The following is a 12019-nucleotide window of genomic DNA, read 5'->3' as shown; positions in this document are numbered from 1 at the left end:
TCCTGTTATTATTGATAGCTGCGAAAGTTTCTCACGAATAACAGAAACTTGTTTTATACAAGTCCGGCAAAGTATTGAAGCAATGTTTGAATATATTTGTTTTGCGTTTTTTTTTATTTTAACTTTTTGTTGAGGAAATTGCTCTTCCTAGTTCTATATGATAAAGCTGTATTGTTTTCGTTATATTTTCTACAACATATCTCTGTTTCATGTAACAAATCAACAATTTTCGAATAAAATCTGAATGAAACATTGACAGTTTCTGTTTCACTATAAATACCGTTCATTCATAAGTAGCAGGCAGGAGGTAATTATGTTCTCTTAAGTTGCCCAGCCCTTTATATATCCTCACTCAGATTCTAGGCGGTTCATTGCTTCAGTTTTTAGAGTGATCTAGTAAGACATTGTGGATGGATGACCATCCGGTCTGCCGAGCGCTATTGGCAAAAGTGGCACACTCAGCCCTTGTGAGCTAAGGAGCTACTTGACTGAGAAGTAGCGGCTCCGGTCTCGTAAACCGACATACGGCGGGGAGAGCGGTGTGCTGAGCACATGTTCCACCAATCCGCATCCATTGACGCCTGTGGGCTGAGTATGACACGGCGATCGGTCGGTACCGTTGGGCCCTCCAAGGCCTGTTCGTATTGAGAGAAAAAGATATTGATCGAATGCTTAAAGAAAACTATCGTTATACAACTCACCTAACGTACAGGTAATGTGGGTGCCCTTAACTGATCAAAGCTAGTAGAGAAAACTACAATAATCTACACTTGGTTACGGTTGTCTAAGGTAACCTATGGTAGTTTTACAACTCTACACAGGAGAGGAAATCAGACCAGTCACAGAACTGGTAACCCAAAATAAGAAAAAGCCTAATGGGGCAGTGCACAGTGGGGCTAGAGAGAAGCACCAGTGGCAGCAGACTAGGGGTTGCAGATGCATGCCAGCTAAATCTTTCTCAAACGATATTAAAGAAACTATTCGATAGAGAAAGTTTCTTTCTTGTCTTATAGCCTCATATGGCAGCTCCATGTTGAACTGCATGTAAAGCCTTGTACCTCAGGGAAACAAGGAAGAGGATGTTGTTAGGGGTGACTGGTATCCTCTTTCTACAAGACAAATGCACAGTGGGTTAGGAAGGTTCTTTATTTACAAGAGTCTATGTTCATGGTACAAGCTCATCAGTAATAGTCCTCTTGCAGACAATATCGGTAATATTGCTAATACTCTAATCTGGTCACTATGTACCGTCATAACCTGCGACTTGAACTGTCAGGCGCCAACTGGAATATGAGTTGGTGAGTCAGTGAGGCCCTGTGGTCAGCGGCGGTGGCCTAAATTCTTGTTGTCGAAAGGGCGTTGGCGGCACGTTGTTTGTCAGTGTGTCTCTGGCCTCTCTCGTGATAGGCCACTTGGTCCAGTGCTACTTTCGATCTCCGCACTACATCTTTGCCGACCAGTGCGCTGGCAACAGCTTATGCCAGCACACTGTGTATCTTTTCATTAATGGTCATAGACATTGTGATAATACGAAATTAAGGAACCCACCATACGAAATATGAATAGTTCGTGATGAAACATAGGAATGGCTATGAACTTACGTTAGGTGCATGTTAACCCATATATTTCTGTACTTAAGTATGGTTTAAATTGAGAGGAGATTTATTTCTGCCTTCAACGTTGAGAAAATGGGACATACGTTTGTACCGCACCCACTTCCGCCTGCGTGTGCCACGCCACAACGAGAGTGGACTATTCATAAAATCTGTTATACCACGTGATCAAAAAGTCAGCATAAATTTGAAGACTGAATAAATCACGGAATAATGTAGATAGAGAGGTACAAATTGACACACATGCTTGGAATGACATGGGGTTTTATTAGAACCAAAAAAATACAAAAGTTCAAAAAAGGCCGACAGATGGCGCTTCATCTGATCAGAATAGCAATAATTAGCATAACAAAGTAAGACAAAGGAATGATGATGTTGTTTACAGGAAATGCTCAATATGTCCACCATCATTCCTCAACAATAGCTGTAGTCGAGGAATAAAAATGGTTCAAATGGCTCTGAACACTATGCGACTTAACTTCTGAGGTCATCAGTCGCCTAGAACTTAGAACTAATTAAACCTAACTAACCTAAGGACAACACACACATCCATGCCCGAGGCAGGATTCGAACCTGCGACCGTAGCGGTCACGCAGCTCCAGACTGAAGCGCCTAGAACCGCACGGCCACAACGGCCGGCAGTCGAGGAATAATGTTGTGAACAGCACTGTAAAGCATGTCCGGAGTTATGGTGAGGCATTAGCGTCGGATGTTGTCTTTCAGCATCCCTAGAGATGTCGCTCGATCACGATACACTTCCGACTTCAGGTAACCCCAAAGCCAATAATCGCACGGACTGAGGTCTGGGGACCTGGGACGCCAAGCATGACGAAAGTGGCGGCTGAGCACACGATCATCACCAAACGACGCGAGCAAGAGATCTTTCACGCGTATAGCAATATGGGGTGGAGCGCCATCCTGCATAAACATCGTATGTTCCAGTAGGTTTTTATCAGCCAGGCTGGGGATGATGCGATTCTGTAACATATCGGCGTACCTCTCACCCGTCACGGTAGCACTTACAAAACCAGAATCACACATTTCCTCGAAGAAAAAAGGCCCGATAACGGTAGATGTGGTAAATCCAACCCATACTGTGACTTTCTCGTTGTGCAATGGAGTTTCCATGACAGTTCTAGGATTTTCGGTAGCCCAAATTCTGCAGTTGTGGGCGTTGACAGACCCTCGGAGCGTGAAATGAACTTCGTCGGTCCACAACACGTTACTCAACCAATCGACATCCTCCGCCACGCCCACACCGCAAATGCCCTCCGCTTCACTAAATCGCCAGGTAACAGTTCATGATGCCGATGGATTTTGTGTGGATAGCATCGGAGGGTACGCCTAAGTGCCAACCAAACAGTAGTGTATGGAATGCCGGCGCGACGTGCTACTGCACGAGCGCTGGCTTGGCCGAGCATACACGAACCCGCTACAGTCTCCATTTCTTCTTGAACTGTCTCAGCAGCATTACACCTTGTGCTCGGTCGGCCACTACGGGGTGTATCGTTTAAACCACCCGTGGCTTCGAACTTCGAAATCATTCTCGCCACAGCTGCATTTGTCAACGGACCTTTACCCATTTGAATCCCCTTCCTATGGCAATAGGATCGTAACGTTGAACTAACACATTCTCCATTCTGATAATACAGCTTCACTAAAAGCGCCTTTTCAGGTAACGTCAACATCCTGCGACTGCTGGCGCATCTGATTCTCTCTCTCATTACAGCTCCTTTTATACACGATTGTCATGCGCAGTCACTGGCGTTTTGCTGTCCAGCGCCATGTGTCGGACATTTTGTGAACTTTTTTTTGTTCTAATAAAACTCCATGTCATTCCAAGCAAGTGTGTCAATTTTTACCTCTCTATCTACATTATTCCGTGGTTTATTAAGTTTTCAAATTTATACTGACTTTTTGATCACCCGGTATCTCATAAGCGGTTTGAGATATCGAAACGAGTTTTTGGCAGTTGGTGGCATGCCTTTTGACATACTGTATGGTTAATATCTATCCCCAAGCAATGATACTTTTGTATCCACGGCAACCTCTTCCATGGAAAGGAATATATCTTCCACTAAATTGGTGCAAGTTTATAATTATAAACTGAGAATAGTTACATTAAAATTAAAGCCACACAGAAATACTTCCGTACCTAGAAAGTAATAATTTGTTTCCCTTCTCTCTCGTCTCAGGAACAAGCAGATTTTTTAACATTTTAATTGCTCACACTGAAATTAAAGTAAGTGCCCTTGGTTTTGGGTCTTGTAATGCCATTAAAATCTCCACGATATTCAGTTTCACACCACAAACAGCTTTATCTCCAGGAAAAAAGAAGTCTCTTGAATTTTGGTGGGGTTGCAGTTTGTGAAAAGAACACGCGATTGAGCTGCCGCTCCCGGCTGATGGTCGTAGACGCCCTCTGCCATCAGCCCCCTCGCAGGCGCTGTGTTTATTTATATCTTAATGGGCTTCATCACAGCGTGCTCTTAGCAGGACAAACATGGCGTGTGTTTGCGCTCCACGAATAGAGCGGCCCTGCGAACTTCCAAGTCGCCGTCTGCGATCCCCCTGGCGCGGAGCGGCGCGACCTTGGAAAACGAGGCAGCACTTGGCCGCCTAGGAGCGACGCAAGTAGCGACCGCCGCTCTAGCGCAGCCAAACAAGACGGTCTGCAGCCTCTCCTGTCCCTCGTTTCTGAAGAGGGCACCTACGGCGAGGCCCTCGTTCGTCGGAGGTAACAAGCGCAGTAACGGCTCGTGACTAATGTAACTGACATTTTACAAACGAATTCAGAATCGTCCGCGCATTTAGAAATCATGACAATTTCATACAGTTTTACTGTAAGCGAAATAAATAGCCGTAAAATAACATTAGTATTACTCGTAGACGACAAATATGCCTACAAGGTGCACTTCTACACAAGTCCATTCTGTCTTTTTTTGGAGCAAGCTTGTCAGTAACTTTTCAACTGAAATTAGGTATGCTTTCAGTCACGTCCTTTTGTATGGAGAGCATTGGTAACCCACTCTATCACTGTGCTTCTTAAAAGTGTCTTCGTTTTCTTCAAAGTCGAGAAGGATGTCACATCCTTAGCAATAGGCATAGGTGTCTGGTGTAACGCAAAGTACCCTCTGCTTCACAGTGGTTTTCAGACTACTGATGCAGATGTGTAGTGCAGATAATTGGCAAGAGCCTTACATATTTTTAAAACTTCTTTTCAGGTTCTTGCTTCTATCAGTTAGGATGTATAGAAATCATATACACAAACACAGTTTTAAACATAATAATTTATTATTATGGCACATTTAAGGTAACTTGCCTGTGAACAACTGGAATAAGACTGACGATTTTCATAGTTTCCACTGCTCTACCTAAAAACGTGAACTCTTAATACGAGCCGGCCGTGGTGGCCGTGCGGTTCTAGGCGCTGCAGTCCGGGACCGCGGGACTGCTACGGTCGCAGGTTCGAATCCTGCCTCGGGCATGGATGTGTGTGACGTCCTTAGGTTAGTTACATTTAAGTAGTTCTAAGTTCTAGGGGACTGATGACCTAAGATGTTGCTCAGAGGCATTTGAACCATTTTTTCTTAATACGATGAAAGGTGCAGGACAATAGAAGCATTTCTTGCTGAACATTTTGATATACAATTAATCACATTAGTTCTCGCACTGACTTTATAGCCATTTTTTCGCGAAGATCAGTAAATTACATTTTTATACAGCACTCCGTCTTAAGGCCACAAGTGGCCCATGGGGACCATCCGACCGCCGTGTCATCCTCAGATGAGGATGCGGATTGCAAGGGCGTGTGGTCAACACACCGCTCTCCCAGTCGCTATGATGGTTTACTTTGACCGGAGCCGCTACTATTCGGTCGAGTAGCTGCTCGGTTGGCATTACGAGGCTGAGTGCATCCCTAAAAATGGCAACAACGCATGACGGCCCGGGTGGTCACCCATCCAAGTACCAGCCACGCCCGGAACGCTTAACTTTGGTGATCTGACGGGAACCGGTGTATCCACTGCGGCAAGACCGTTGCCTACATTTTTATATGCCGATCCATAAACAGAATCTATGCTCTGGCTGACCATCTTACTTAGGTTAATTACAGATTAACAAATTGTCTATCTGAAAAGTAGACTATAATCGTGTCATTTCAACCACAAGCTTTTGTTCTAGAAATATGTGTGCACCTGCCAAGTCTTTCTGCTGTATCGCAGAAGGAACACCCGGCTTCTCTCAAGCCTATTACGTGACCTCGTTGAAATTCAGAGAGGTGTTGATGACGGCGTCTTTGTCGCATTAGAGGCATTCTTAACTAACATTAGCTCACCACGTCGAATCTCAAAGGTAACTAACGCTCACGACCGTTGCGGCGTGTATTTAAAACTACCGTGATTTGTATTCTCATAGTGGCGCTGCTAGCGCCACTCTTATGTCACTGGCGTGAACTTTGGAAACACATCATCTTTCAGATTTACAAACTCACCTACCAATTTTCGTTTGTGTTGCACAACTTCTTCTTGGTGTTGCGATTACTGACGTCAGTGGTGTCAAACGAGAGCGCATTGGATTGCAGGGTGGAGGTCTGTTGTGCTTTCTGATGAGCCGCTTTTGTGTCGGTGCCAGTGATGGACGCGTGTTGGTTAGAAGCAGGCCAGTTGCGGGCATGTATCCAACCTGTCTGCGTGCTAGACACACTGGACGTACACCAGGAGTTACGATCTGTGGAGCGATTTTGTATGACCACAGGAGTACTCTCGTGGTTTTCCCATGCACCCTGACTGCAAATTTCAACGTCATTTAGCTGATTCCACCTCTTGTGCTGCCACTCTTGAAGAGTATTCCATGGAGTGTTTTCCAACAGGATAACGCTCGCCCACATAACGTTGTTGTAACCCAATATGCTTTACAGAGTGTCGACATTATGCCTCGGCATGCTCGATCACTAGATTTGTCTCCAATGTAGCACATTTGGGACATCGCAGGACGATAACTCCAGCGTCACCGCCGGCCGCTGTGGCCGAGCGGTTCTAGGCGCTTCGGTCTGGAACCGCGCGACCGCTACTGTCGCAGGTTCGAATCCAACCTCGGGCATGGATGTGTGTGATGTCCTTAGGTTAGTTAGGTTTAAGTAGTTCTAAGTTCTAGGGGACTGATGACATGTTAAATCCCATAGTGCTCAAAGCCATTTGAACCATCCAGCGTCATCCATTAACTTCCCTGTATTACCTGACCTCGCAACAGGCATGGAACTCCAGCCGAAAACCTGACATCCGTCACCTGCACAATACAGTGCATGCATGTTTGCATGCATTCATTCAATATTCTGACAGTTATACCGGTTTTAATATACCAATATTTCACATTTGCAATGACTTATCTCGCGCTTATATTCACCTGTGATCTTGCAATGTTAATCACTAAAATATGTTACCTAGACAAATGTATTCCCGAAATTTCCTTACTCTAGGTCAGTGGTTCCCAAGAGGTGGTCCGCGGACCCCCAGCTATGCCAGAGGAGTCCGCAAGACATGCGGTCGGATTTCAGAGTGAAACTTTCAAGTTTGGAACCTAGTATTTCAGAAATAATGGACTCAAAGGTCAGATTGAACTCATCTCTTTAAGAACAGAAAATTAAAACTAACTGTATACTGATGGAGTACTCTGTTGTAACTGTATTTTTTCAAATAAATAATACCTTGCATGAAATTAGTGTTTTCTTATTTTTCACACATGTCTACTCAATGCAACCTCAAGTGTAGTACACTGGAAAGACCAATACACTCAGTTTTAATTTTTTCCTGTCATTTTCAGTTGATACTCAATTTTTATTTTTTTAAAAGAGTTTCTTATTCTACACACCCAGATTTGAAGACAAAGATTTTGCGCAATAATCAAAAATTTAACAATTACAATGATGGCTAAATTAAAAAAGTTTTAAGGTCATTATTTTTTCAATAATGAATATGTCAATATTTTTCCTAAGTACCAAAAACAGAAAATGTGTAAATATATATATTTTCTAAGTACCAAAAACAGAAAATGTATAAAAAGATTAATTTGGCTTTTTTAGATACTTGATACTGTGATATGACAAGGTACCAATCATTCTCGTTACGGAGTCCTCGAGAAAATTTTGTTGCGAATCCCTGCTCTGGATTAATTATTTTTCGTGTTGCGATGTTTTTCCTCCAGTGTATATTTCAACATCGCTTTCTACGCCATAGGCTGGACTGAATAGACGCCACATTGGAATATAGCTTACAAGGCTAAAGTGGAGTATTTGGCTGTTTTCCTAATAGAACTTCAAAAAAAATGGTTCAAATGGCTCTGAGCACTATGGGACTCAACTGCTGAGGTCATTAGTCCCCTAGAACTTAGAACTACTTAAACCTAACTAACCTAAGGACATCACACACATCCATGCCCGAGGCAGGATTCGAACCTGCGACCGTAGCGGTCTCGCGGTTCCAGACTGCAGCGCCAGAACCGCTCGGCCACATCGGCCGGCAATAGAACTTCCACAATATAAAAATCATAAACTGTAAGTCATCGTCAAATTAAAGATACAGTACATAAAAAACGAGTCGTATTTCGAATGGTGTCCACATGTTTTACTCAGTCAACGTCTGTGTGTATCTCCATTGATTATGATTATTTAGAAATGAAAATTCATTTGAGATTATCTTGAACAGCGTTCCTGGAAAACTACTGTTCCTCAAGGGACAAATTTGTGTGGTCTATTTTTTTAAGTCAGCTGCAGCTGTTGTAATGCATCTACGTTTCATATCATAATCAGCAGCAACAGCAACAGCTTCCAGCGATCACAGGCTATGGAGAACACACACTGTAAGTTGTTATCTGTCTTAGTCGATCTTTTGCCTCCTGTCACATCCTGAATCACCCTATTGGATTAAGTCATTTTCTAGCTCATCCCGCAAAAGAAATCTCGGTCCGCCAAAAGGACGCATTCTGTTTGTTTTGCTTTCGACACAGTTGTCGGTATTACCTGCTCGGACTTCCTTGCCACACGATCACCTCTGTGGACCCTGTTGCTTCTCATGATGTTTGCATTCCAGTATCCAACCATCACATTACAAACTTTTTGGCTTTTCTAATCTCTGCAATTGCCTCTGCCTTGATATCCTAGGAATCTGCTTTCACTCTTCTTTCGATGATGTCCAGTTTCTTTCATCACTTTAGATGTCTATTTTTCTGATCTGATGGGTAATGATGGTGTCTTAGATTTTTTTATCTTTGTTGCACATTAGCGGTCGTCAGTCTCAGAGTATTTTGCGTAGTACTTCTGTCATCATCACCTTTCAAAGGAGATCTATATCATTACGTGTTTGAACGGTACCTCGGTTTCTCCCCTGACCTGAAACTTAATCCACTTGCAGTCAGTGAGGTGTTGTCTAGTTCCCTTCTAGCCATCAGCACTTGTTACTTTTAAAGTTCAATGACTTTCAGGCATAATTTTACACTCCATTGCACGATGACTTCTTCCATGCTTTTAAGCTTTTCTTCAAAGCAGCAGGCTGCTAAGTCCAATCTAAATCTTATCTGAACAACATACTTTAAATTATTTTTGGTATATCTCACAACAAACTTATCACCGTAGACATTGGTTCGGAAGGATTCTATTCAAACGTCCTAAAGCAGTGGCCGTCAAATATATATATTTTTTAATAGCCAATAGTGATATTGAAGGGCGGCACTTCGGGACACATATGTACTGAAGTTTTTATTAATTTAAATCTGACATAAACTTATATAAATTAGTGTGTTATGAGCCCCCAATAACCTAGCTATACTAATGTTGCAAGAATTGGCTGCTAGCGCCCAAGTGTTGACCACTCGAAACATCTCGTGTCGATATCCCCTGACACACTCAGCGACCTCCAAGTTATGACACCGTTACTATCTAACGAATTGTTGTTGCCGGCCGCTGTGGCCGAGCGTTCTAATCGCTTCAGTCCGGAACCATGCAGCTGATGCTGCGGTCGCAGGTTAGAATCCTGCCTCGAGCATGGATGTGTGTGATGTCCTTAGGTTAGTCAGCTTTAAGTAGTTCTAAGTCTAGGGGACTGATGACCTCTGATGTTAAGTCCCATAGTGCTTAGAGCCATTTGAACCATTTTTTTGAATTTTTGTTGTGTAGTCTGTGTGAGCAGATGATTAGTTCATCAATAACAATAATAGCACGTATTTAGATGCATTATGCAATGTAAGGAACGATCACAAATGTTTACTAAATGTTTTGAATGTCAATTTTTTTATTCAGTTGCATTACAACAGCTTTAATTTAATTTCATATTCCTTGCTAGAAATAAGTACTGCACTTCAAGATGACTGTGCAAAGCGCATTCATGAATTCGCGTTACCTCGTGTCAAAATTTATGCTCTAGCAGCCGATCGATAAGAGTCGTGCACGCGTGTGTCAGTACTGTAAAAGACAGGCAATAAAATATTCCTCCTCTTATATCCTCTAACCCCGCACCGGCTTCGTTGCTTACTCAAATCAAATGGTTCAAATGGCTCTAAGCACTATGGGACTTAACATCTGAGGTCATCAGTCCCCTAGACTTAGAACTACTTAAACCTAACTAACCTAAGGACATTGCACACATCCATGCCAGAGGGATGATTCCAACCTGCGACCGTAGCAGCAGCGCGGTTCCGGACTGAGGCGCCTAGAACCGCTCGGCCACAGCGGCCGGCAACAACAATTCGTTAGATAATAACGGTGTCATAACTTGGAGGTCGCTGAGTGTGTCAGGGGATATCGACACGAGATGTTTCGAGTGGTCAGCACTTGGGCGCTGGCAGCCAATTTCTTGCAACATTAGTACAGCTAGGTTATTGGGGCTTACTCCTCTGTCCCTGAGATAAACGGCCAACTTTACTTACCTGACGACCGAAAGCAACAACGTCAATTCAAATAAAGCACATCCTAAAATATTACCGTCTCTGAAAGTATTTTTGTCTGTTATTGAGCGGCCGCCGGTGTGACCGAGCGGTTCTAGGCGCTTCAGTCCTGAACCATGTGGCTGCTGCAGTCACAGGTTCGAATCCTGCATCGGGCGTGGATGTGTCTGATGTCCTTAGGTTAGTTAGGTTTAAGTAGTTCTAAGTTCTACGGGACTGCTGACCTCAGATGTTAAGTCCCATAGTGCTCAGAGCCATTTGAATCATTTATTTGTTATTGAGCTAAAAAGCTATACTCCTAAGAAGCTCTTACCGTTAGTTTAAGTTTTTGAATTTGGCTGTTAGTTGCTAGATGCATATTATTACAAAATGCGGCTGAGAATGAGACTATGAGGATGCACAATTATCTTGACACGTCAATTCATAAGGTACCTATTTTTGCAGAACAAACAACAATCGTAGCTACAAAAGAGTTGAATGTAGGTATCCATTTGTCAAGAGCCTGACACTAACAAGGGAACCTCCCCATCGCACCCCCCTCACATTTAGTTATAATGTGGCACAGTGGATAGGCCTTGAAAAGCTGAACACAGATCAATCGAGAAAACAGGAAGAAGTTGTTTGGAACTACGAAAAAATAAGCAAAATATACAAACTGAGTAGTCTATGGGCAACATAAGCAATATCAAGGATGATGTAGGCACAGGAGTTAGCGTGAGCAGCTGCAGAACAAGAGGTCCTTGGTTCAAGTCTTCCCTCCAGTACAAAAAAAAAAATGGCTCTGAGCACTATGGGACTCAACTGCTGAGGTTATTAGTCCCCTAGAACTTAGAACTAGTTAAACCTAACTAACCTAAGGACATCACAAACATCCATGCCCGAGGCAGGATTCGAACCTGCGACCGTAGCGGTCTTGCGGTTCCAGACTGCAGCGCCTTTAACCGCACGGCCACTTCGGCCGGCCCTCCAGTACAAAATTTTAACTTTTTATTTTCAGACAATTATCAGAGTTCAGGCACTCACTCATAATCAACTTCGCTCTCCAAAATTCCAGGACATGTTCAGATTTGCTTGGACATATGTAGGATTTGACGGTCTACACACGGAAAAATTTGAAAACGTGAAAAACATATGTTTTGACAGAGCACAGAGAAAACTGTGCGACTGTTAAACTGTTGCATTCATTTGTTGCAGTTTATGTGACACACTCTTATGTTTTCATTACTTTTTTGGGAGTGATTATCACATCCACAAGAAAACCTAAATCGGGCAAGGTAGAAGAATCTTTTTACCCATTCGCCAATTGTGCAAGTTGGGTGGGTCGACAACATATTCCTGTCATGTGACGCACATGCCGTCACCAGTGTCGTATAGAAAATATCAGACGTGTTTTCCTGGATCAAATGTTTTCGGTTCCCATTGGAGTGGCACGTCCTTTCGTCTAATCGCACGGTTTTGCGGTGCGGTCGCAA

Source organism: Schistocerca nitens, chromosome 5 (assembly GCF_023898315.1).
Source record: "Schistocerca nitens isolate TAMUIC-IGC-003100 chromosome 5, iqSchNite1.1, whole genome shotgun sequence".
In the NCBI taxonomy this organism is placed as follows: domain Eukaryota; kingdom Metazoa; phylum Arthropoda; class Insecta; order Orthoptera; family Acrididae; genus Schistocerca; species Schistocerca nitens.
The sequence above is the reverse complement of the archived record's forward strand: the minus strand, read 5'-3'. Positions refer to the sequence as shown.